Genomic DNA, 27,979 nt, shown 5'->3' with positions numbered 1-27,979 from the left:
GTACTTAATAACTATAGGAAGTTAAATCTTAATAATGCTGTTAATGTGTAAACTATTTATTTGACGTTCATAAGTGTTACTGTGTGACCTACATGAATAAATTATTTTGATTTTGATTTTACTACGTAGTTCAGCTATCTTACATTAGACGTCAAAATTCTTAAATATTATGGGACGTACTCAGAACTTTAAAAAATGTATATTAATTATAATAAGGTTAATCATTAAAATTAGGGTTAGAATTTTGACCGAATTTTTAATGTAAAATAAGGAGACAAACGAGTAAACGGGTCACCTGGTGGAAAGCAACTTTCGTAGCCCATGGACACTAGCAACATCAAAAGAGCTGCAGGTGCGTTGCCGGCCTTTTAAGAGGTAATAGGGTAAGGAAGGGAATGGGGTGGGTACTAGGTAATAGGTAAGTACTCTTTTTCAAAAATTTAATGAAAAAAAAATTTCATCAATTACCTGCGGCTGGGCATATGTCAGCGCGCGTCAACATTAGCAAACAAAACTGTCACTGCGATGCTTAACCGGTTCAATGCGGCGCACATTTTTGAAGACTTTTAGTCGTGGCGGCACACAATTTTCTCGTGACAAGTTATCCGTGTCATACGCCATAGAAGTAGATGACACGGCTACCGTGTCACCCGCCACGTTCAAAAAGGTTTATTGTTTAGTTGAGCCCAAACCATTGATGTTAACGGAAGGCTACGTTGTTTTGAGTTGACTTCGAGTAGTTTTACTAAGTGTTAACCTGAAAATGGCAGCTAAGCGATTTTTTTATTCAGATGTTGCAAACCTTATGTATATGGTTTCAAAGTTAGAAAAATGAGTCTACTAAATATAATCGGGATTTCCGATGTAAATTATTATTCGTTCGTAGATAGATTTAAACAAGTTCGTTGTTAAGTTTTTTAACCGACTTCTAAAAAGGAGGAGAGTTCCAGTAATAAAGCTTATAGATACAAGACCACTTTTAACCGCAGGGAAACGTTTTATTCCTATGGATAAGGAAGTTTGCGGTAACAGCTAGTTAAAAATATTTTCGAAAGAAACAACTTAGATTAAAACAAAAATCGTTAGTGGATTAGTAATACTTTGATGTCAACGCATTATGTGGAAAATTGAGACGGTTTTGTTCGGAGTAAAACCTTCTAAAGTGTAATTTAAGGGAGATACAATCGCTTTCTAAATGAAATGGCTCACGTGTCATATGCCACACGTTAAAAACCCATAAGACGCGACTGCCGTGTAATCCGCTATTAATGCACCTTTAAAAAAGGTTGACGGCCCCTACGTTTTTTTAATTCACAGAATATTATGAAGCGAAGCCTATAGGCTTGTTCTACGTGGAAAATTAAGATGATTTTGTTTAGAGTAGAACCTTCTAAAGTGTAATTTGAGGGAGACAATCGTTTTTTAAATGACACGGCTCACGTGTCATACGCCACACGTTAAAAACATGTATGACACGGCTACCGTGTCATCCGCACTGAATCGGTTCATAAAATAATAATTCTGAATACAGCCCTGGATATTTGTTACGTTTCAAATAGTTATCATAGACGACGACAGATGGCGGTTTATAAGTAGTATAATAATAAAAGCTATATAACTACGGTTTTAGCTATTAAATGTGTTTAAGACTAAGTGTATAATAGTTACCAGTATTCAAGTATGATTATTCCAATAAACTTATGCAAAATTATACGCATTTACGTCTGTATTATCTTTCAAAGGTTTGGCCATCTAGTGTCAAGTAGTATAATTAACGCTGAAATCTGAACTTTTATATTTAATTTACATTTAAAATTATTTACAGATGCAATGTGATGTTATTTATATTATCAGAACGTCTGTCTGAGTAACTTTGACATTGTAAAACACAATACTTCATCCTTTCGTTGTTAAAAACGTAGAAAACTCCAATTTATTGGGAGTCTCGTTACGTGTGCACTTGACAAACGCTGAAAGTGTACTGACTTAAGCCCCGCCCACAATGATGACGTCAGGACCTAGTTGAAAATCACAGTGCACAGTTGCTTAGGCCAGCTCCTCTTCGTATGAGCTCCGTGTGTATACCGCACTTGACGAATTTCATCTAATCACTTTAATTTAGACAATCTTCACAATGAAGTTGAGATTTTCATAAATTTTTCACATAGAATGTCACTAAATACCATACCATTTTGTCATACGTGGGAGAGCCATGCTTCGGCATGAATGGGCCGGTTCGACCGGAGAAATACCACGTTTTCACAGAAAACCGGCTTAAAACAACTTGCGTTGTGTTTCGCCGAGTGAGTAAGTTTACCGGAGGCCCAATCTCCTACCCTATTTCCTTCCCTACCCTCCCCTATTCCCTTCCCTTCCCTACCCTCCCCTATTACCCTATTCCCTCTTAAAAGGCCGGCAACGCACCTGCAGCTCTTCTGATGCTGCGAGTGTTCATGGGCGACGGAAGTTGCTTTCCATCAGGTGACCTGTTTGCTCGTTTGCCCCCTTATTCCATAAATTAGTAGTAAAACATAAGTAAATATAATAATAACAGTATTTTAAAAAGATAAACCGACTTAAAAATTGTACGTAAGGTCAGTTGGGGTAAGAGGGACGCGGGGGGAAGAGAGACTGTAACTAATAACAAGAAAACTATAACGCCTCGGCGTTATAGTTTACTGTTTGTGGACGTAGTCACCATGGAGCTCGCTCCATGGTGACTACGTCCACAAAACAGTATTAGGCGTAGTTCATATATTCTTGGATAGATGAAGCTACAACACGGCAACTAAGCGAGTAAAAGAAAGAGAAAAAAATCTGTTTTCAAACTAAAAAAGCCAAGTCAGACAGGTGTTCCTTGTGGTGTTATTAGAATATTAAAAACATCAGTTTTGCGGTTGATTGCTAAGGAAAGTGTAATTATTACGTTTAATCTTTATTTTCTACGTATTGCATTGTTTGTAGTGTGTGTTTTTAGTGGTTTTTCGAGGTCAATAAAAACATAAGCTTTAAAATGGCAAGCTGGGAAAGAGGAACGGCTATACCAGGTTAAGAGAAACATATGTTCCTCCTTCCTCGTTTCAAGGGGTAACAAACATTTTTAAAATCCGCTAAAATACCAGCTGACTTTTAAGTACTGGTTTGTAAGATGAACCTACCTATGTGTATGAATAACCTTTTCTATGGGACCAACTTCCGTACCCGAAATAAAAAGTCAGCTCTTCCATACAAAAGTATCGATCAGCTGTGACCAAAATGTGTGAAATTGTAGATTTTTTCTTTCGAGTACGAAAGTTGGTCCCATACAAAAGGTTAAGGTTTATCCTACAGGTTTATACCAACTACATAATATTAAGTAGAAATGCGAAAATCTGTCTTTTTGTCTGTCTGTCTGTTGCGTTTTGACGCCTAAACCACTGAACCAATCTTAAGAAATTTGGAAGATAGCTTGATACCCGGGGCTAGGGACATAGGCTCCATTTTAACCGATCTAACAAGGACACTAAAGGGGGTTCATGTTTTGAAAAATTGTGCCAAGCGCGATATAACCAAAACACGGACATACGCGGGCGAAAAGCTATTTTTTAAAACATTCATTTAATACCAGAAAAAGTTTAGCACCTCTGACCTTATCTATATGTTCCTGTTACCCCAAATTTCGTTTTTGTATGCTTTCAGCCTAAATAAGGCCTTATTTTAAACCAGGGAAGGTTTCATTCCCTTAACTCAAAGAAAATGATTAATACATGCTATATAAACACTTAAAAACATGAGTAATTAATTATGAAACTTGCACTATTCCCTAAGTTGAACAATACCTAATACAACAAAAATAGAATAACTAAAATCAGACTGGTAGTTCCAGCGATATGCAAACACAAACATAACACTTTTGAAAGGCACATTTTTTCAGACGCTGATATAGACTAAAATATACGAAAACTGAGCAGTTCTAGAAATATTACATACATACGGTACGAATTGATAACCTCCTTTTTTGAAGTCGGTTAATAAAAAAGACCATGTTGTATATAAAAAAAATAAAACCGACTTTCAATTATTGTTCTTAAAATTGACTATTTTAAAAACTGCTGAACCGATTTTGATAAAACTTGCCAAACATATACGAAAACTGGGCAGTTCTGGAAATATTACAAACATACGGTACGAATTGATAACCTCCTTTTTTTGAAGTCGGTTAAATGCTAAATATTTAACTGGTCACTGGAAGTTGCCTACAACCCTACAATAAAATACTTGTACCCAAAATTTCTGACACTTTGCCGGCTAGTTATTTGCTAGGAACACTCGATAATGTAAGCTTGAAAACAAAAAGAACTAGATCAAAAACGGTCCTCCCGTTTGGATACTACGATGACAATACAGACAGACACGTCAAACTTATAACATCCCTCTTTCGTTCTGCCCCCGTAGACAAGTGGCAAAACGCTAGCGCTACAAAATGTATGGATTTGACATTAGTAGTCGCTAGCGAAGCGATGACTTATGTCAAATCGCATACATTTTGTAGCGTTAGCGTTAGCGCTTTGCCACTTGTCTACAGGCCTATAGGATAAAACATACAGCTTGCTACGTTTAATAAGTCTGCATTATGATTGAATCGATACAATTTGGGATTCATGTTGGAGTTAAATTATGATTTGCAGATTTATGTGTTCGTATTTGCGGGCCCCCGTATAAACGAAATGATATTTTACCTTTGAAAGGGATCCTTATACACTTGGCAATAAGGCTCTTTCACAGGTAAATAATTTCTGAACGTATGAGGATAAATTAAGCGTGACGAGAAGGCTTTCCATAATAAATATCATCCACGTTTGCAGCAAACGATCGAGACGTTGATCTTTATTATTTCACAGTCTATATACTTACATCACGCTCAAGTTGTATTTGGTAAATCGTCGTTTTTCATACCTGAGACCTACTTTATTTATTTTGTTAAGGTACACCAACCTACAGCATGTCCTGGCGCGTGGATGACGTTGTTATCAAAGAGGAAAAGCCAAAATGAATTTATACAGAGTGTAACAAAACTAGGTGATAATACTTTAGGGTGTGTATAGAGTTCGTTGTAAGCAATATCACGTATCGTGCAATATTATTGACGGTCTAGGGCTAATATTGAACGCGTCTGCCTTTCAATCTTATTGTCAAATAAATGGTTCAATATTATTGTTCAATGATATTGCACAATAAAATTGATCGTATGGAGCCCCACTTAAAGTAACAGAGCTGAAATAGTAACTTTTTTTTACTTTTGTATGGGAAAATTCATGATACTGGGGCGCTTGCCCATACAAATCACAAAAAAACTGCTTTTTCGGGGCTGCTGCTTTCACAGTGAACTCTATAAAAGGGACTCATACACATCCTAAAGTAGGTATTATCACTTAGTTTTGTTACATTCTGTAGAATGAGGGCAATTTGCACGCGGACCAGCGCGGCAACGGGGATAAAATGGTCGCTTTGGAGTTTGGAGAATCATAATATTATGAATGGAGAATCATAATATGATTCATTTTTTTCAAATTGCGAAATGCAAGTCTGCTTGCAATTCATGTCTAGAGCCCGACAAGGCTTTAAATGAACGTGGCGAAAAAAGGAACTAACGCTGCCATCATACAAAAACGTCATTTTTGACAGTTCTCCTTTACCAGCAGCGCCCCCACCCACATTGATTTAGCCTTATTGCACTTTAGTAATTCGTACTAATTTGACATTTGTCAGTTTGACAGTTTTAACAATTCATTTGCTGAATTGATTGAGAGGAATTGCTAAATGTGACCATTTTAGCTCCGCGTATCCACGCGCGAGAATTCACACTGTCTTTCAAGTTTCGAGTTTGTTTTATTTTTAATTTTAGCCACCCCTAAAAAAAATATGGGGATTTTGTAATGTTTCTGTTTCATAAAAAGCACGAAATGCCAATGGTGCCATATACTGATACCTTTATCACAATTCCATCTAATTAATTACGTTTTCTGCAGCATCACATTATGGCGAACCATAAAGTGAGATAACGCACGGGTACGCTAACTACAAATTGTTTTGTCCGGTCGCGGAGTAGATGTAATTTGTCCAGGAGCGGTTCATATTTCTCCGACTCCATTACAGCTGGCAACATTAACATAATGTTTCATTACTCCAACGTGGGTAGGGTTACCATCTTTAATTTCATCCTATTTTGGCCTCAGGTGTCCTGTTTTGGACTATATAATATAAACTTTTTTAAAATAATTACTAATTAATCCCCCGCATCGGTATCGGTGACATGCAATTATTGGTTTTTAAGGGTTTCAAAAGCAAAAAAAATATATTGTCTATAAGTACTGCCCCTACCAAATTAAACATTCAATAGAATAAAAAGACGAGCCCCACAAGATCTTCTGTAAATAAAGATAAATAGTAAATATAAAGAAGAAATTCCAAAACGACTAGTTCAATGTCTAAGACAGATCGCTAGCAGAATAAGAAGTTAATAAAAAGTACTGCAGGGCAAAAATGGTCACATTTAGCAATTCCTCTCAATCAATTCAGCAAATGAATTGTCAAAACTTTCAAACTGACGAATGTCAAATTAGTACGAATTATTAGACATGAATTACAAGCAGAGTGACCATTTTGTGAATTAAAAAAATGATTTATATTATGATTCATTATATGATTCTCCAAAGCGCCGCAGCCTTTAGCCCAGCAGTTCCTATCAACGCAGCAAGCGACTGCGACCGACAAAAGTTCAAATAAAATGCCACTTTATGACCTAGGCTATAGGTTTCATTTTGCTCTACGCCACTACAAAGCAGCGGCGGTATGGGTCACTAGACCAATGTTCTCTTACTAGATGACACCCGCAATTTCGTTGTGCCAAAATTCGATTAACGCGCACGAACCGTACATTTTTCCGGGGTGAAAAATATCCTGTGTCCTTTCTCGGGACTCAAAGTATCTCCACACCTTCAGCGAAATCGGTTCAGCGGTTTGGGCATAAAGAGGTATCAGACAGACAGACATACATACACACTTTCCAATTTATAATATTAGTATGGGTTTATATATTTTTGTTCATAGGAATTTTGTCACTTAGCTGGTTACCCTAGTACTGGACACTCTGAGCTCTTTACAGGCTGAACCCTGACGCAATTTACATTTTGCGGTGTTGCCATGTTTATTGTTAAGTATATACGAATATGGTCATACTCATACATATTTATTCGTGTTTGAATAGATAAAGTCCAACTCGACTGAAATATGTCCAGAGTTTCATTAAGTTTTGTGTTGTGAAATTTTCTGTATCTACTCACGTCTCACATGCCTAATTTTTAACCGACTTCCAAACAGGAGGAGGTTTGTCAACTCGACCGTATAGAAGGTGTAACAAGTGATATAATTGTGTGTGTAATGTGTATGTGTCCCTTGTATAGAGTTTACTGTAAAAGTAGCGACGCTGAAAGAGCAAGTTTATTTTTGTGATTTGTAGGGGCAAGCATCCGAGCGTCATGGAATTTTCCCACGCAAAAGTAAAGGTTACTCGTCAGCGCTGCTACTTTCACGGTGAACTCTTTATAAGGGACACATGCATATCCTAAAGTATTATTACTTATTTTTATTACATTCTGTATAGTATGGTCTTTTTTGTGTCTACGATTTTTGGCTTACTTGAACAATTAGAGCTATAACTCACCGGGACGCGACGCCATCACGACGTATAGCCAGTGACGTTACCATGGAAGCGTCCAAGCAAAGTCTGGCGTCTCTACGTCGCCGCAAAGCGTTGTTTTTTTAGAAAAACAACGTTTAGTTTAAAAACACCGCTTTGCGGCGACGACGTTGAGGTGACATGCTAACGTCACTGGCTACGTCGCGGTGGTGTCCCGGTGAGAGCTCTTAACCCATCAAGCCCTATAAGCTCACCGGTGAGCGAGATAAAATAACAATAGATTTCCAAGAATCCACGATCGAGGGATGTAAGTTTTAAAATTTTAAAAAGATTTCTTCTGATGTCTATGATTTCTTCACTAAACTGCTGAACCGATTTTAAATAAGTTTAGTATTAAAAGGTATTTTGTAGGCTGTAGGTAGGTAAAGGTATCACAGTAAGTCTTTAAGACCCAGTAGAAGACTTCCAGATATAGGTAGTAGAAGATATTACTGACTAGATGACACCCCCAACAATTAGTTTATCGCGAGGGTATCCCATGTCCTTTCCCGGGACTCAATGTATCTCCATACCGAATTTCAGCAAAATCGGATCAGTGGTATGGGCGTGAAGAGGTAACAGACAGACACACCTTCAGATTTATAATATTAGTATGGACTAGCGGAATAGAGCTACAATCTCGAGCTGTCAAACGATACCGAAATTGGTTTTCATCTGTGTGAAAAATATGTATACGTATACACTTACACAAGCATGATTGAACATGAATTTCTATGAGATTAAATTGTCAACGTGCGACACGTGCTGACTGGACGTCAAAAAAAGAGTGCTGCTGTCATGTATCACACGTCTCTTTTTACCACGCAATGTTACTGATAGTGACATCTCGCTTGCTCGGGCCTTTGTTTCTCTATTCCGCTAGGTATATTAACTTTATGGTATGGATATCTTATTTTTACTAGATGACGCTCGCAATTCCCTTGCGGCAAAATTCGTTTATCGCTCGGGAATTGTACATTTTTCCGGGATAAACAGTATCCCACCCATGCCCTTTTCCGGGTCCCAAAGTATCTCCATACCGAATTTCAGCAAAATTGGTTCAGCGGTTTGGGCGTGAAGAGATGATAGACAGATAGATAGACAGATACAACTTCGGATTTAAAATATTAGTCTTATATATGTTAGGCCGCGTACTTCTCCGAAACGGCTTTACTGATTTTAACCAAATTTTTATATGCATATTCAATGGGTCTGAGAATCGGCTACTGGGTACTTTTTATATTGATAAGTGCATTTATTGAATAAAATATTATAATAGTAAATTATTACAACTCGAGACTGACGGCGATCATTGTTTGTGCGACGGGATAGCGATGGACGTTGCCATGGTGACATACTTATTTAGTCACTTCAATAAAATAATACGGGTGGAATACTTTATATGGCAAAGAAATGTCTGCCGGGACAGCTAGTATGTATATATATAATTTTAAACGTAGCGAAATGTATCCTTATGGCCCCTTTCTGCATACACGTGGTCTCGTTAGTAAAGTTTTCGATAGCTGTAATCAAAGCACGAACCCAAACAAAATCACACCAAACTCCAAAAGTGACCCGAGTGACCCAATATAATGGCTAATATTCCAACAAAGGACTCCGTCGTCAGCCGTCGTTGTAGGTGCTTCCTTACGAAAGCCGTGACATAATAAGGCTATTTTCAGTAGGTTTCTACTTCTATGGGATTCATTTGTAATACGCTAGATGACGCCCACAACTTCCCTGCCCCAACATTCGTTTATCGCCTAGGAACCGTACGTTTTTCCCGGGTAAAAATCATCCTTTGTCCTGTCTCCATATCAAATTTCAGCTAAATCGGTTCATCGGCTTGGGCGTGAAGAGGTAACAGACACACTTTCGCATTTATAATATTAGTATGGAAGTATGGATTTTTAGAACCGATATAGGTCTTCCGTAACGTAGCTTGACTAAAGGCTCAGCAGATTATTGTCCGTAGTTAGTAAGATTCCGGTTCTTAAGTGCGGTTCTTAAATAAAAAATCGGGCAAGTGCGAGTTGGACTCGCCCATGAAGGGTTCCGCAGCAGTGATAAGGTTTGTTTGGATTTTTGATTTATTTTTATATTTCAGGTAATTAATGAAAGTTAAATAATGAAGGTTTACCATAATTTATGACGTATAAAAAATGTACTTGCTAGATCTCGTTCAAACCAATTGGAGTTGGCAGTTTTTATAGTAATGTATATCATATATTTTTTAGACTTATCATGAAGTTACTTTAGAAGTTAGAGGGGGGGGGGGGGATATTTTACTACTTTGGAAGAGTCTCTCCCCACACGCATAGGTTAGATGAAAAAAAAAAACTGTACAGAAAGACCCTTATGTAGACATCAGACAGAAACAATTAAGAGGGTATTGCTCGAAGGTCGGGCTCAATTTGCGGGACTATGGTCGCCAGCTGCCGCGCGGGTTACGGAAATATTCCCAGAAATATCTCACAATTTTATACTTATTATCTTACTTACGTAAAACAATTACATACAAAACATTTTTGTATACGATCACCATGTGGTCCATTCGATGGTCCACCATCGAATTTGAAGAAGGTGGCGCATGAGTACTGCTTGAGATCGGGATGGCTGGTACTCGTTCGGGAAGGCGAAAGGCCGATGATGATGATGATGATGAAACATTTACATAAAAATAGCATAGAAACCTTTCAATGTTTTGGTCGTTTCGTAACAAATGGTTTTCCACGTGACTACAGCCAAACTGTTCTTTTAGTTCCTCGTTTGAAATAAAAAGAAGCCAGATTATCGTTTTTAGACAAGGCTTTTCAAAATCAATTTCTTCAGTTATTACTGTGACACGTGTATCGGCAAACTTGTGTCTATAATAGACAAGATTACAGAAGGCAAACAAAGACACAATGGAAGTGGGAAATTATATGTGGCTGTGGCTGTCCTCCGGGACTAGCCCGGGATCGATTACGCCAGGAATCGAAACGTGAGGAAAAATTCCCACTACCTTTCCTCTCGATAATGGCACTTTATTGATATGACGAATGTTCTGTTTTGTTTTACTCGACTGTGAAGCTAAAAGGAAGAGTGATAATTATAAAAGTATATAAGTATATAGGTATGTTTTTTGTTCGACTGCGGCGTTGTATGTAATATATGAATGCCCTCGTAGCGGCTAAGCAACTGATTAAATTTTAACTGACGTGTTTGTAGGTTATTAATGTAGCCATGGGTGACATAGGCTATTTTTTATTTCGAAATCGTCGAATTTTACGTGGTCGATTAATAGTTTTTAAACGCATTGTTTCTTATCTTTTTTGTCGTGTTTTTAATAAATAACAAGCGTCTTTTTTGGGTTCAAAGAAATCTAATTTTTTAAGGATTTTTATTTAAAAATATTAAATGAAACTTAATTTTACTTGTTTATTTTTTATCTTTGTTTAATTGTTATATAGAGGACTTTAAACCATGACATCCTCTACCAGCCTTAAGGCATTATTTTAGCGTAAGAAAAATAAAATGTGTGATTAAAACATTTTGTATAACTTTTAATAATTTGCAGAGACATTTCAATCACATAACGAAGCGAACATATTTTTTTTCAAAGCGGAATCACCTATGTACTTCCTATGATTGAAAACTACGAAGTTTTATAAAGGAAAATAAAATTGGTACAGTTTTATATCAATTTGAGAGTGCTAGCTCATCCATCTTACTTTAACGTTTGCTCTAAGTGCACGCGCTCGTTTGCGGCTTTGTTGCGCGACGCTCCATAAACATCGATATCGACGTATCGATACTTCCTTTTAATATCGAATATCGATGTATAGACACTGCATTTTATATTCAATATCACACATCGATGCATTTTAATATTCACTTAAAATGATCCGTCATATGATAACGCTAAACAAGCATTTTCGGTATATAATTCTACGAATCATGTACATAGGAATGTTATTAGTCAGAGAGAGAGACTTCTAGAATGATGCTTAAAATATTATAAATTCGAAAGTTTGTCTGTAAGCTCTTCACGCCCAAACCATTGCACTGATTTTGCTGAAATTTGGTTTGGATATAGTCATGGATGGAGATAGTTTGAATATCGGAAAAGGAATTAGGCAAAATTTTCGCCGAAAAATGTACGGTTTCCACGCGATATGATGAAATGAATTTTGGCGCAACATTGTTGCGGGTTTCATCTAGTTTATTATACAACTAAAACAACCACGGTGTAAACTGTAAACCAAAGCTGTAAACCATCTAACAAACAAAAATGATATTTCAATTTTAACATTTTTAATCCCACCAAAACATCTATATATTAATACACAAGCGAAAAACTTTGTATCCCTTTTGACGAAAAATGCGCCAACGTAGGTGAATGAAATTTTGCACAGTTATAGTTTATGCATCGAGCTAATATTATTTTGAAATTATGCTTTTATCATACATTTTTTTAACAATTAAAACATTACACACACTACAATACGCACACTCAAGAAGATGACAGATTTTTGAGTGACAGATCTATACATACTAATGATACTCTTTTATTTATGGTTGAAGTCTGTTGACAACAAGTTGACAAATTGAAAATGGATTATAGTTTTTTTTTATTGAATCTTAGATACTATTAGACAATGCTTACACGGCCAGTCTGAGAAAAAATATATGATAAAGTCAATATGTTTTTATTAATTAAACGTAGTAGTCCTAATGCCTGCCGTTGAAACTAAGGTCGAATTTTAACCATTGGGCGATCTCTAGTTAAATGTAGAAAGGAGCCAAGCAAAATATGCAATATATCTATCGTAAAAAGTTTTCAGATCACATTCAAGCCAAGCCTTCAACTTATTTTGTAATTTAAGTCAATATTCAGTGAATTTATCAATAGTTTTCTTTATTTTATAATTATTATAATGGCTCGCCAAAACAAAAACAAACACAATCCAGAAAGTCCAAAAGTAGGTTAGGTTAGGTTAGAACTTAGACCACAACACAGAAGGAGCCGAGCGACAGCAATCGGCGACCGTAACATAAAATATAAAATACTGGAAAGATCCATTTGTTGAGTTAATAAAAGCTATAAAACATGTTTATAAAGTGGAATAAACCTTTTTTGTACAAATTTGTTTTTTATTTTTTCTAAGGAAATCAAGTATTTCTGGAGGGTGAAAATGGTGAGGGGGGAATCTAACCACTCCCCCCCAACCACTCGCAGCCCCGTAAAATAGCGACGTATTTTAAAATTTTTACCTTTAAGCTAGTTTTAATACTTGCTCCTAGTCACCGAAATTCTAAATTCCTAGCTTTGTTAACATCGAAGATAAAAGGGGTGTGAAAAAGCCGCGAACCGCTTCGAGAAAAGTATGGTACGGCCGTGCCTTTGCTAAAAAGCTTGGCTGGGGCACTGCCGTGCCCCCAGTGGTTCCGCAACCATTGTCAAAAAACCGGAAATCTATAGATGCGTCATATTATATTGTCTGTCCGTCCGTCTGTCATGTCGCAGCCACTTTTTAGGGTTCCATACCCAAAGGGTAAAAACGGGACCCTATTACTGAGACTTCAATATCTGTCCGTCTGTCTCCAGGCTCTATCTCAAGAACCGCTAGAGATTTTCACAGATTGTGTATTCCTGTTGCTGCTATAACAACAAATACTTTAAACAAGATAAAACTAATATTCAAGGGGGGCTCCCATACAACAAACGTGATTTTTTCGGCCTTTTTTACTCTATATCAATAATAGCAAATGATAGGCACTTGAATTTTTCACAAAGTCCTTTATTATTTATGTGTTCTTTAATATTTAATTATAATATGAAAATAAAATAAAAATTTAAGGGTATTTAAGGGTAAATTTATGGGAAATCCCATACAAAAAACACAATTTTTGGCCTATTTTTGCTCTATAACGGTAGAGAACCCTTCGTGCGCGAGTCCGACTCGCACTTGGCCGATTATTGCTTTTTAATTTGTAAATAATTTATTAATAGAGACATATAAAGAATATTCCATTCAAAGACAACATTTCGAGAAATAAAAACAAATGTTACGTATGTAATTATATATTACTAGCTGAAACTTTGAAAGACTTTCCACTAAGGGAACTAATTTAATCTAAACAAATAAATAAAAATATGTGGATTAATTTTTTTATTTATAAAGATTATTTGATTAAAACTTTCTTTGTAACAATAGTAAGCATCTACAAGTATGACAAGTAATATGTATAAGCCATACCAATATTATAAATGTTAAAGTGTGTCTGTCCGTCTGCCTGTCTGTCTGCTACCTCTTCACGCCCAAACCGCTGAACCGATTTTGCTGAAATTTGGTATGGATATACCCGCGTGAATTTGGACGCAACTGAGTCGGTTGTCATCTAGTATAATAACACGTACGAATTGTATATAATGCACCTAAGCTACTATACTAAAAACACGTTATGTTTTTGTTTTTATGTAGACAATTTATATCAAAGAAGATTTGTAAAATGAACGAAAAAAATATTTTTCACTCTTAATTGGGTACGATATTATTTTTTTACATGGCGTGTGCATGAACATGTTTCATTTTATGATTTCAAATGTAAATTATTTTTGCTTCTAACAAAATTATTTTTACATAAGATTTGCGTCGGCGGCTAATATTACACAACTAATCCACCATATTGTGCGAAAATTCTGTGCTGGAAAAATATCATTGGCTGAAAAGTTAAAAAATGCGGTGTTTTATGAGGTAGGTAATCTTGTACTCGCGTACGTCGACGAAATTCGACTTGTTTTTATTAAACCGCGAGAAAATACTTATGAGATTCGGAGTAAGCGTCGTGGAGTCGGTTATTTTGTCACGTTCATACAGTTATTCGTCAGGAGCAGACGCCAGAAGTATAAATAACAAATGATGAGATGAAAATTTTGCTTTACATTCGCGACCGGGTAAGATTTCTCGAGCTGTCATTAACATTTTGCTTTTATAATACTTCTTTAATGATCTTCGTGGTCCAGTGGTTTAAAGGCTCTTGATCCGGAGGTCGTGGGTTCGATTTCCGCGTTGGAAACGTGTAATTTCCAAGTTTAGGACAATGCAGGCTGATCAACTGATTGTCTGACAAGTGAGATCTATGAGTCGGTTGGGCATGTAAAAAGTCGGTCCTGTGCCTGATCTCTCGCCACTCGTGTCGGTCCCGCTGGGTTATCAGAATAAAGGAAAAGAGAGTGCTCTTGTGTACTGCGCACACACCTGGGTGCTATAAAATTATGTGCGTATTATTTTTATAATAGTAATATAATAATCTATTGTACTGGTCAGTGGTCAGTGCTAATGACACCTAGATTCGACGCCATACTGTTGGTTTGTTCCGAAATATACTTTGGTCGGATGTAATTATATGACGTCACACTACGACGATACAATATGACGTCTAAAGCTCTATAGCCATATAGTTAAATCGATACTATCCAAAGGTATCAATTTTTAAAACTGTAGTCAAATCAATTTTTTAATTATTTCGAAGACCTTTTATGAGAAAAGATTGAAAACCGAATAGCATAATTAAATTATTGTTCCTCCGAAATTCTTAACGAAGGACAAATTAGGATGTTGTCTTTTGGGACGCCTTTGTAAATAGATTTTCGTCCAGCAAATTACGCGTCAGAATACCCGGGGACTATCCCTGAGGTAACAATGTTGGCTTCTAATTATTGATAAGTAAGGTTTCATTCACTTAATATTATTATTAATTAGCTTTTCAAGTTCATATTTTTTCTATTTATCTTATATCTTTAAATTATAATATATATATATATATATATATATATATATATATATATATATATATATATATATATATATATATATATATATATATATATACATGTAATTGGAATCTCAGAATCGTCTCCAACGATTTTCATGAAATTTTATATATACGGTTACGGGTACGGTTTCGGGGGCGATAAATCGATCTAGCTAGGAATCATTTTTAGAAAACGTCTTTTTATTCGTGTTTTATCGATAATTGATAAACTGAAAAATATGACTCTTCCTGACATCTATTGGTGAATAATAATACTATTTTGTGAGCAACTAATTGCTTTAACGACACAACAACAGCTAAAGCTATTCCAGCAGATGGCGTTGTTAAGTATCACGAAGTCAATGAGTGTTTGCTATACCATCAAAGCTCGGTCATCCAGGTACTGGATATTAATCGGATCATCTTAATTTATAATATTTTCTGCCACCCTGCGCTACGATCCTTACTCATGGGTATTTGTCTAAGGATAATGGCATCTTTCATTAAATAATATTGTGAATGACTTGTTTTATTTTGTAATGCATAATTCTTCTAATTTACACTCGCCGTTAACAGCTATAATATTTTCATAAATAAATTTAAAAAAATGTTGCTGGGGAAGAAAAATGAAAGTAGTACACAACGTGAGCGCGTTCTCAGCTTAGTTTTATGCAACATTGAAATTTTTAATTGAAATATTTAAATTTATCGTATCTATTATATGTAAGTATATGAATCTTTTTATGTATGTATATTTATGATATTGTTTATGTATGTTGTTTTGTATACATTAACATTTTATGTGTATCTCAGCATTTCATTAATATACTTTTTAGCACTATGCCCAAATCCAGCAATCTAATCCTCTCGCTTTTTTATACATAATATATTTTTTATACATATATTTTTATCTATACATATAAATTAAATTGGAGTGTCTGTTTGTAATATTGAAAGAACCGTTTTTTACTAAATGCATATGAATGTACATACGGCACATAATATACCAAAATAGTACTTTTTATAATTTTTGTCTGTCTTACGTCTGTCTGTTTGTTCCGGCTAATCTCTGAAATGGCTAGGGCAATTTTAACGGGACTTTCTTTGGCAGATAGCGGATATAATAAGGAGTAACTTAGGCTACCTTTTAACCGACTTTCAATAAAGGAGGAGGATATATTTAAATGTTTATATATTTTTTTTTTTTTTTTTTTTTTATTATAAAATTGGGGCCGTCTATAGACTGTTCGTCCATATCCTTTTTTTGTTATTTTATTATTTAGATTTTTCGCACCAAGGATAATTGAAATAATATTATGAATTTTAATTAATTGTGGTCCATCACGCCATGGACACTTTTTTTTTTTTTTTTTATATATATATATGTGTATATGTATATTTAATAGAATAGAGTATAATATGTTATACATATAATAAATAAATATATACATTTATTGTTTTATAAATTGCATAATAATAATATTAATGTTTTGAACGGTGAGGTCCCAGTCGGTGTGGCGGCCAGTAGATCCGACATTTTCCGATTTCCTTAGATTTTATGCTGCTCCACCCTTTGCCTTTAGATGTTGTGACATTGGCTTGGTGGAGAGGGGTCACTCAAGCTGGGTGGAGTTTCTAGGTTGTTAAAAAGACATCGTTCTGTGTCGAATCTACCCGCCATGTGGCTTAGGACTTTATCGTTCCTGTCTTTTATAGCCATTTTTATATTATAATCTCTTATGTGTTCGGTTGACACCTCCGTGGCTCTTTTTATGAAGCTTGCCACAGCGTCTCCATCAGTGTCAGTGTAATAGACACAGGTGTTAGTGTGCCGGGATATGGCTACGACTGCATGAGGAACGCTGTCATGGATTGCCAGCTTTCGGGACTTGGTCTGTATGATGATCACCGAGGGACTCGTTAATCCCTGAGCTTCATGGATTGTGAGGACGCGAGAGTCCGTTCCCGATCCATAGCCTGTATTAGTGAGGGCTGCTTTCTCCTCTTGTGTGTGGACAAGATACAGGGTATTTAGATTGGTTTTAGGTATTCTCGCTCCTGAATACTTCATTAGCTTTAGGGACCGCACTATTTCCTTCGATGAATAGATGTTATTATAGACCATGCTTAAGGCGTATGCCACATCCATAGGGCTCCTGTGTGTGCAAGACAACTCCTGGGTGATGCTGGTTACCAGGTTTGGACGAGTGTAATTAAGTTTAAAGAGGTTTTCACGCTCTATAAACGGGAGTTGGTTAATATCTCCAATGAGGATAACATCGTTGGCGCCTGTTAACTGATTCGCCATGACGATTGAGCCGAAATGGTTCATGAGGGCCTCGTCAACTATCAACCTTTTGTAGGTTTCTTTTGTCCCATTTACCAGCAAAGAGGCCATGGTACGAACTTTATCTTTAACTTTGTTGCCAGTTCGTAGCGATAGCCTTTGCTTTAGATCCTCGGCTGCTTCGATTGTCGTTGTTATTATAACGTCTGTTTCCTCATTGAAGTTATTAATGATCCAAGTTGTCTTCCCACATCCAGGAACCCCATTGACCCACGAGTAGTTGATAGGTTTCGCGAATATATCCCAGTCCATGCTGGATTCGGGGTCCCCAGATAGGACTTCTGCCATTTCTAGTATCCTGTCTTCCAGCATTATTCTGGTACATTCCGCTATTACCACTATTGGATCCTCAGATTTTGTGATAAATTTGAGAGTTCCCGTGCGTTTTGTCTCATCCTCGTCCAGAACCACGAATCCGCAGTCGGCACTTAACGCCGCCATATACTGCCCTGTCATCGCCCCGGCAATTATTGTGGAGGTGAGATTGTCGTATATGGCAGCTTTTGCATCCTCGAGTCTCACTTCTAACAGCTTTTGATTTTTCCGCTGATAGGCCTGCATGATCTTATTGCAGGTCAAGAGCTTTATGGTCTTATTTGCTCTTATTATCGCCTGGAACTCGAGGAAGGCATTTATTATATGATCTTCGGGGCTCTGGGCCAGTCTGAGTTTTGGCGGGAGCACTTGCCCGAGATCGGCCCTATATCTTTTGTTTTTATTTGCCGGTGTTTGTGTAGATGGTTCCCTCAAAAAAGCCTCCATTGCTAAATGTTTATATTTGTTCATACATATTTTGTAATTTCAACTTTCTAGCTAGCGCGATGCTTGAGAATATATATCAACCTGCAGACATACTACTATAATATTATTGCCGCGGACGAAGTCGCGGGTAACAGCTAGTACATAATATATTTTAAACTTTGTCTATGTGCACAATCAAGTACGTTTTCATTTCATTTCATTGAACATAGTTGCAGAAGCTGTAGCTGCGCTACACGTCGTTAAAACTGTGATACGGCTACGCTCATGCTACACGTGTAGCACGAGCGTAGCCCGTAGCATAGGCGTGCTACGACCATGCTACGCGTGCTACGCCGGGGCTACGCCTATGCTACGCGTGCAGCGTGCTGTCCATGCTACGCGAGCGACGCGTATGCTACGCCCGTACTACGGGTATTACAAGTGCTACGTCTATGCTACGCGTGCTACGCTACTACGAAAACCTAACTTTAATTTCCGAAAAAACAAACTGAACATCAGTTGGCGATCGACAACAATGACACTCGACAATATTTATAATGCTCCCACGAACACCGCGACGAAGCCGCCTATAATGAAGTAGTCGCTACGCTTCTGCCAATCGCCAATATGATCAGGCCCTTACAAATAAAAGGTAAGATCATAGCTGTTACGCCGTTAGTATTCAACGACGAAGTACCTAATAAGTTGGAAAACCTAATTTCTAAGGCTCTGTAAATAAATTCAATTATCATTGACAGTATTGACAGTTCCGTCACGACCGCATTTGGAATTCGTCGAACGTGCAAAGTTAAGCACCTCACCGTCGCTACACGATCTCTGCTCAAACTACGTTTAGCGAAAATATTCTTGAACCTTTTTCACCGGCGTATTTTAAACTACAACCAGCGGGCCAATCCACGGAATAGTCAATGTGGAATAATATACAATAGCCCAAAAGTCCAATTTAGATCAAGCACCCAATTTTTAGCTCTTTAACATTCATACTCCAGATAATCTTTTAATTGGAATTCACAGTATTTTCAAACAAACATCTAAGATGCCAATAATAATAGGATGACTGCCTACGGTGAAGTAGCTGTGGGAAGTTTTAATGGAAAGCTGCTAAGTATGATAAGTTTTGATTTAATAAATAATGAATCGCTGTAATAACATACAATAGAGATAGCCAAAATGATGTCCACCATTAGATATTAATAGCTCCCACACCGGTTTCGGTGACGGTGGCCGGTTTTATTGAAACCAGGCCAGCTACGCAGGAGTAATTTTATAGTGCCCAAGTGTGTGCGCAGTACACAAGAGCACTCTCTATTCCTTTACTCTCATAACCCAGTGGGACGGCAGACCGGCACGACTGGCGAGAGATCAGGCGCAGGACCGACTTTTTACATGCCCATCCGACGCATGGATCATCTTACTTGTCAGACAATCAGGTGATCAGCCTGCATTATCCTAACCAAACTTGGAAATAACATGTTTCCAACGCGGGAATCGAACCCACGACCTCCGAGTCAAGAGCCGAGCTCTGAACCAATGGACCACGGAGGCGTTAATAGATTACATTGGATATTACAGTTGTATTGTACCATCGAAGAAATTAATTCATACGCAGTTGACGGACCTACGTCATTTGGTTGGATTGGGTCAATTCAATGTAAGTTGCGATCTGTCTGGCTGGGATTGACATAACTCGACCAAACTACGTAGGTCCGCCATATGCCTATTAATCAACTTCTCTGATAGTGCGTTCCTGTAGTGTCATATGGTAGCGAAACGACCAAACCAACACTTGACGAGAGAACATTCCTAAAATTAAAATGTTTATTATGTTAGTATTCATTTGAGAATCAGATCACAACATCAAATGAAGTTACACTAAAAATTATTCAAGAAACAAGCGTATTTAAAATTTATTTTATCTTCTCGCCTTTATTTATGCGAAGCGATTATATGACGACGTCGGCTTTTAAATGGAATGGTTAAATAAAAGGAATTTCAGGTCGGGAATTAATATTATTTTGCGTAATTTGTAACTTTACGTCTTGCCCGCTGCTGAAATGTCTGAATGGATTGGAGTACGAAAGGGAAACATTGAAATAAATAAATTCAATAATTTGGCCACTACACAAATAACCTACAGTCATTTAAAATGAGAAACATATTTTAGCACATTTTACCTCAAAATTAACTTATCCTTTGTGGTAGAAAATTCTCGTATTCCAGTCGTCAGATCAAGGGCCTATATTCAATATGTACAAACAAACAAAAACGTATTTTAAAGAAAGATTATTACTGTAAAGTTATGGACGAACGAAGGCTATTTTTATGATTAATTTCAATTTATTAATTACTTAAAATTAAAACAAAAGCCATACTTTGTAATTATTACACTTTGTATAGTATTAATAAATAGAAATGTGGTCATTTCATTAATTTGTTGGTTAATAAATGTTATTCATTTTATAATGGAGTAATTTGCTCATGCAAATAGATAATTAAGGACATTCAAGCCATCATATTCCATCATGTTCCTCTGCTGTACTACCTGATTCTTGCGTCATTCAAAACGACGTTTTGACGCAACCACAGGAGACTCTTCGTTTCGTTGAAATGGGTTATTCTGTTGTGATGACGCGAGGAATGTGACCTCGCAGTTATTATTAAGTCTTTGCTACATTCTATCTTTTTCCTGTCCTTTTCTTTGCTAAGTTTAACCTTTACACCAAACAGAACCTTTAAGCTTTTTGTATACTAAAACACATTTGACAACTTGACGCTCCGCTTCGCAGTCGCCTGGTCGCGTAGGTTTGGCCTAAGCTAAGAATTAGTATTTAAACTAGAATACGAGTACCATCGACAATATTTTAAATACTCTTTTCTCCATAGCGCTTTTTTGCGTATTTCACAGTCAGAGTAAATAAAAGCCGGTCAGAATTTTATTCTAAAACCTATCTGCTGCCATAGATATGCAGGATCATGAAACACGGTGGCGTTAAAATTTCGCAAATACAAATATGAAAATTGAACGGTTACAAACGTGGGGTCGTCGTTGTTGGACAACGCGTGCCCTCCGGCGCCGGCTGGATTACCGGCGAAACTACCTATGCAACACGATACTCGTATACAGTAGCGTTGCTCTGCCGAATTCCTGCATCACAAGCGGCCGAAATTAATAAATAAGGAGTTTTAAATAATGATTACTAACGTTTAATTCAATGAAGATTGCGATACAAAACTGATATTGTATTCAGGAAACCAAATGCCTGGGACACTAACGACCGCACTCAGAGAGATTTTCAAATGATTTAAACGTTAGTTTGAAGCAATTTTTGACAAAATCAACATTTTCTGTCAATTTCTTTATTAAATTAAAGTTAAGTAGTCATTCAATGTCACACACGTGTGTGATACTGCGCTCTGAAAAGTTATCAGAAATCATGTTAGAGGTCTAGTAAGGTGTCCTATTTTATAGTGTGCTGTCTGTCCCGAATATTGAAATGTGATTTACAAAAAGCCTGCACCTAACGGGGCCCAGGACTGGATTAGGTATTTTTATTTTAGAAACCTGAATCCGATTTGCAAGATGGATTTTACGAACGACTAGATGATGCGCGTAACCTCATTCGCGCGGAAACTTTTATTTGCAGAAGGGTATATTTTTCTATGTTCAAAATTATCATTTTCTGGGACTTAAAATTAACTCGAAATGAAATTTTATCAAAATCGGTATCGCGGTTTAAGAGATTGGGGTAATAGATTAATTATGTCTGTAACATAGATAGATAGAAAAACAAAAAACAACTTATTTTTTTAGTAGTACTTGACTCTTCTTATGGAATGGGGGTCACAAAGAAGGGTCCGAAAAAGAAAACACTGCGTTGCGGCGTCGCATTGTAAAAATCTACGATACTACAGAGCGCATCGTGGAAATATGCATAGAGTCCTGCAAGTTATCCTTCAATGTCTTAACCGATGTTGCGTTGCGAGATCGCATCGCACACCTGTGCGATGTTGCTTTTGAGATACGACTCCGCAACGCAGTGTTGTTGACAGGCCCTAACTTACTTGAAGAAATCAGAAGTTTCTCTTGCAACGTAACTTGAATTGCGGACGAGTTATTTGATAGCATTGCAGCAAATGCAAAAGGCATAGAGTGAACAAATAAAATGTTAAAAATATAATTGCGATGCTGTGTAAAATGACTGATGCTATGAAAACCGGCCAAATCAAATCTAACTTACTTTAAGATCTCACATTTTTAAATAACAGCAATTGTTACAGGTGTCCAATAAAACAAATAAATAGAGCTTAAAACTAATTGTTCATAATGTTATTTTGTTCTTATTAATACATATTATTTGAATTTTGCATAGAACTTGGCACTGAGACTTATTATTATACAATTACTGTTATCTGTATAACTATACTTATTATACAGATTACAGATCATGCACAAAATTTAGTTCATCGTTGAGAAAGATGTACATAAATCTAATTTAACAATAATTTACCAAATCAGTATTCGTAAGCGGTGCCTGCGTTTATGTAATAACTAGCTGTCCCGGCAAACGTTGTTTTGCCATTTAATTATATAAAATATTTCGCCCATATTATTTTATTGAAGTTAAGTATGCCACCATGGCCACGTCCATTTTTATCCGGTCGCACAAAAAATAGTCGCCGTTAGTCTTGAGTTGCAGTAATTTACTATTATTTATTCAACAAATGTACTTATCAATATAAAAAGTAGCTAGTAGCCGATTATTAGACCTACTGAATATGCATATAAAATTTGGTAAAAATCAGTCAAGCTGTTTCGAAGGAGTACGGAAACTAACATTGTGACACGAGAATTTTATATAAATAAAGATATTTTATTTTAGTCATTCCTAAACTTTTGAAAAATTGAACACTCAGCTAAATACCTTAAAACTTTACAGCTCGAGTACTATACGGCGCGTCTTTTGAAAAATCCGAAAAAGTGCTTTTAAGTGAAAGGCCTTTGAGCCAGCACAAGTCAGCCAGGCGGAGAGCAGATTACCATTAGTAATTAAAAACACGAGTGCAAACGTTGAATGATGTAACTACGGCCAAAGACTGACTGCTGCCTGCGATTAAGCGCCGACTGTTAGGTGCAGATGTATTTATTTATATACTAGCTATGCCCCGCGGTTTTGAGTGAAAGTAAATTGCGTATTAACAGTACATGATTTTGAACGAATTTCCATCGATTATCCCATAGATTAAGACATTTTTCTGAAGTAAAATGTAGTCCATGTACTAATCCAAGATGTCAGCTAACTTCATGCGAAATCGTATCAACATCGCTTCAGCCGTTTAAGAGTCAAGAAGTAACAAACATACAAACTTGCAAACTGTCGCCTTTAAAGTATTAGTGTGATGGAAGTATACACATGGAGAAAAATAAATAAATCCACTAAAAGATCTACAAAGAATAAACATTGTATACCTACAAGGTTTGGCTTTGATTGGAAGCTACGTAAAAAAAGCGGCCATGTATATACTTACGTACCATTAATCATTATAGAGTAAAAATAGACAAAAATTGTGTTTATATTTGACATCGAAGTATTTTTACCCTTTGAGTACGGAACCCCAAAAATAGATTGACAGCTGTAAAGGACAAACAATGTTTAGCTATGACGTATTGTCGTTGCTATACATTGTTTTACATTGTCCGTTACTGTGTGTAACTTTAGCTTTAATTACATACATTATACATTATTTAATTTTAATTATGTAAAAAATATAAATATAATATTATAATATGCTATTCTACGAATCCGCTATATATTAGCTCATCTGAAGGTAGATGGAAATATTAGTAATACTAAAAAAAACTTGAGAGGTGTCAAGAGACACCCGAATGCAATGGAACGAAGTTATTTCTTATGTTCAAAGAACCTGTATACATATTATATACTCAAAAAATTATTAAAAAAACGACATCTATTGGCACCCATAATAATAAAACGCCATCTACTAGACGCACAGGAATACTATGACGCCCTCTGTCCCTACCATTCAGGTACTAATAAAAAAGTGTCGAGGTCAAATATCGTTTTGTCTAGCCTTCTTTACGCCGAACGCGCAATAAGGAACTTCGTTCTAATAATTAATAACAATTTACATGGGAGAGTCATGCTTCGGCATGAATGGGCCGGCTCGACCGGAGAAATATCACGTTCTCACAGAAAACAGCGCTCGCGCTGTTTCGCCGAGTGAGTGAGTTTACGGGAGGGCCTACCCCCCTAGAAATGCCGCAGTTGAAAATAACTCTGGAACGAACTGTCACCAGCAGTTTTTTACGACCTGCAAACCTTCAAGAAGAGAGCGTATTCCCTCTTAAAAGGCCGGCAACGCACCTGCAGCTGTTCTGATGTTGCGAGTGTCCATGGGCGACGGCAGTTGCTTTCCATCAGGTGACCCGCTTGCTCGTTTGCCCCCTATTTTATAAAAAAAATTAAAAATTTAAGAATAATATAATAATATATTATAGTACTATTATAACAATTGCAGATAACAGTGTTTATTACACCTGGCCTGTTTAACAGCATGTTAATTTTATCGATGAAAACTTTTGGGCATCACGATCCCTACCCCTTTGAGCAAAAAGCGACAATAGGGATGATGACAAGGTCAAAGATTAGCGAATTTTGTTAATAAAATAAAGAAATCACGGTAAAAAATAAGTGTTCCCAAAATTTCAGCTTGATAGCATTTGTATTTTTTTGTTATGCGTCTTCAAAGTTGGATATTCAGGTCGAATTGTTTTTTCAATTAAGTTTCTTAATATTTGTATACAATTCGATAACTTATGCAATTGAAAGCAACTTTTGTTATGAAACGACTTTCATAAACGCAATATTTAATATACTTACCTGTCGAACAAAGTTGTCTCCCGATGCGTACAAACTACGAAAGACTGACGTCATACTTTCGTAGCACTTTGTATGGAGTGTTTCGGGCAGGTCTTTTTTATGAGATATTTGAATTGTCACATCTTGGTGAATTTTTAAGCTATCAGAGTCATTCTTTCAACGATGTTTCTATTTTTTAAGTGTCTTTCAATTACCGATAAGAAAAAAAAAATAGTCATCATGCCTATTGTTTTATTTTTAGAAAGCAACGTGGTGAATGAAACCAAAATAATAGTTTTATTCATAAAGTGCACATTATAAGGTTTTATTTTAAATTTTCTTATATTAATACGCAAAGTGAAAATATTCAGTACAGATTTCTACGAATAGGCTTGATGACTATTTTTTTTCTTATTGGTAATTGAAAGAATGACTCTTAAAAATTCACCAAGTTATGACAATTCAAACATCTCATAAAATAGACCTGCCCGAAACGCTCCATACAAAGTGCTACGAAATGGGAGAGAACTTTGCTCGGTATAGGTATATTAAAATTGCGTTTATACAAGTGGTTTCATAACAAAAAATTGCTTTTAATTGCATAAGTTATCGAATGGTATACAAATATTAAGAAATTTAATTGAAAAAATATCGACTTGATTATCCAACTTTGAAGGCGCATAGCAAAAAAAATACAAATGCTATCGAGCTGAAATCGATTGTGTATAATATATAATTATCAATTGTGTTACTAACGCTAAAACTCGAAAACGGCTGAATGGATTGGGCTGATCTTAGTCTTAAAATATTCGTAGAAGTCCAGGGAAGGTTTTAAAGTGACACGAAGTTCACCGGGACAGCTAGTATTTTCATAAAAGTTCATATAAATACAACATAAACGCACACAATCTAACATAATTCCACATTCACAATACCAGGCACGCCGTACGTTGGTTTGACATTTAATTTTTTCTTTTCTAGAGGCAATAGAATAAGATTAACAAAAATTGAAATTAAAAATTGTACGATTTATATTTTTTTGTGTCGTTTAATTAAATTATGTACTTGATAACTAATGGCCTGAAGGAAAAAAACTAACAGGAGAATAATTAAGCTTATAATATTTTGAGAACTGTTTCAGACCAAAATATTGTTTAATACCTTCCATTTTCCGAGGAAAACTATAACCAATGTACGTTGAGAGTATTTCCGTGTAACGCTGCTAGGAAATATTAATATAACTTTTTTAATGAAATGGATACGGAAGCGAGTGGGTAGAACGTTTAAAAGTGCCTTAAGTGCTATTATACCGATTTAGGACAACCCTAATAATAATAATAACTCCCAAACTGGTTTTGGTGACGGTGGCCGGTTTCGTTGAAACCAGGCCAGTTACGCAGGAATAATTTTTATAGAGATACTAGCTGTCCCGGCAAACGTTTCTTTGCCATTTAAAGTATTTTTTTTTTTTTTTTTTTTTATTTATTTATTTAAGGTCGCTTTTTAACAACAAAGGTCATTAACGACCACAATAATTAACAATAGAAGACAATAGAACTTAAAATGTAACAAATAGGTACATCTAAACTAATTTATAAACATCAATCATTTTCAAAAATGTTAAGGTCTGATCACAGCCATTTTTATTTAAACATTCCTTAAGACTATTTGGTAAACAAGATAATTGTTTTTCTCTATTGTAAGCTGAGCATTCCACTAAAAGATGAGAGACACTCATATCTTGCCCACACCTACATTTATTCTTTTCATCTTTTGTTATTAAATGTATGTGTGAGAAGTTAGTGTGTCCAATGCGAAGTCTCGTTATTACAACTTGATCTTTTCTGCTGAATGAAATGGGGGACTCTTCAAAAATAGAATTTCTAATATTTATTAATTTACTAGTGTTATCAGTTTTCCAATAATCATCCCAAAAAATTTTAACCTTATATTTGCAGTATTTTTGTATTTCTGAAGGGGGTGAATTTATTTCTGTGTAAATTTCATTTTCATTTATTGCATTTCTGGCTTCAGAGTCCGCCAATTCATTCCCAGTTATTCCTATGTGACTCGGGATCCATACAATTTGAAAGTTGAAGTTATTATTCAGGAGGTTTAACATTTTTTCTTTAATTTCAATTATTAATGGGTTATTATTATTATTATTCTGCAAAGCTGTAAGACATGATTTAGAGTCCGAATAAATTAAGTACATTATAGAATTAGGTTCGTTAAATATAATTTCTAAAGTTTTGAGTACAGCTAACGATTCACAACTAAAAATAGAGTGGTAGTCTCCAATTCTATATCGATAACAACAATTATTTGATACTATTGAAAAACCCGATCTCTCATTCACAACTGACCCATCAGTAAAGAAAAGTTTACTGTTTTTATATTTACTATTAATCTCATTATACATATTTATATAAACTTCACGCAGTGTATTATCCTTAAGATTGTTTGCCAGTTCCA

General features: G+C 36.0%; 1 long non-coding RNA gene across 1 annotated transcript; it reads left to right on the top strand.

Moving 5' to 3' along the window:
- Positions 1 to 22: 22 nt before the first annotated feature.
- On the top strand, positions 23 to 20,469 carry LOC121728880. The gene is made up of 3 exons (XR_006035881.1): positions 23 to 128; positions 7,731 to 7,733; positions 20,457 to 20,469. It is a non-coding gene; the product is annotated as an uncharacterized LOC121728880 (long non-coding RNA).
- The last annotated feature ends 7,510 nt before the right edge of the window (positions 20,470 to 27,979 follow it).

The sequence above is a fragment of the Aricia agestis genome, chromosome 7 (genome assembly GCF_905147365.1).
Source record: "Aricia agestis chromosome 7, ilAriAges1.1, whole genome shotgun sequence".
NCBI lineage: Eukaryota > Metazoa > Arthropoda > Insecta > Lepidoptera > Lycaenidae > Aricia > Aricia agestis.
The sequence above is the reverse complement of the archived record's forward strand: the minus strand, read 5'-3'. Positions and strand labels throughout refer to the sequence as shown.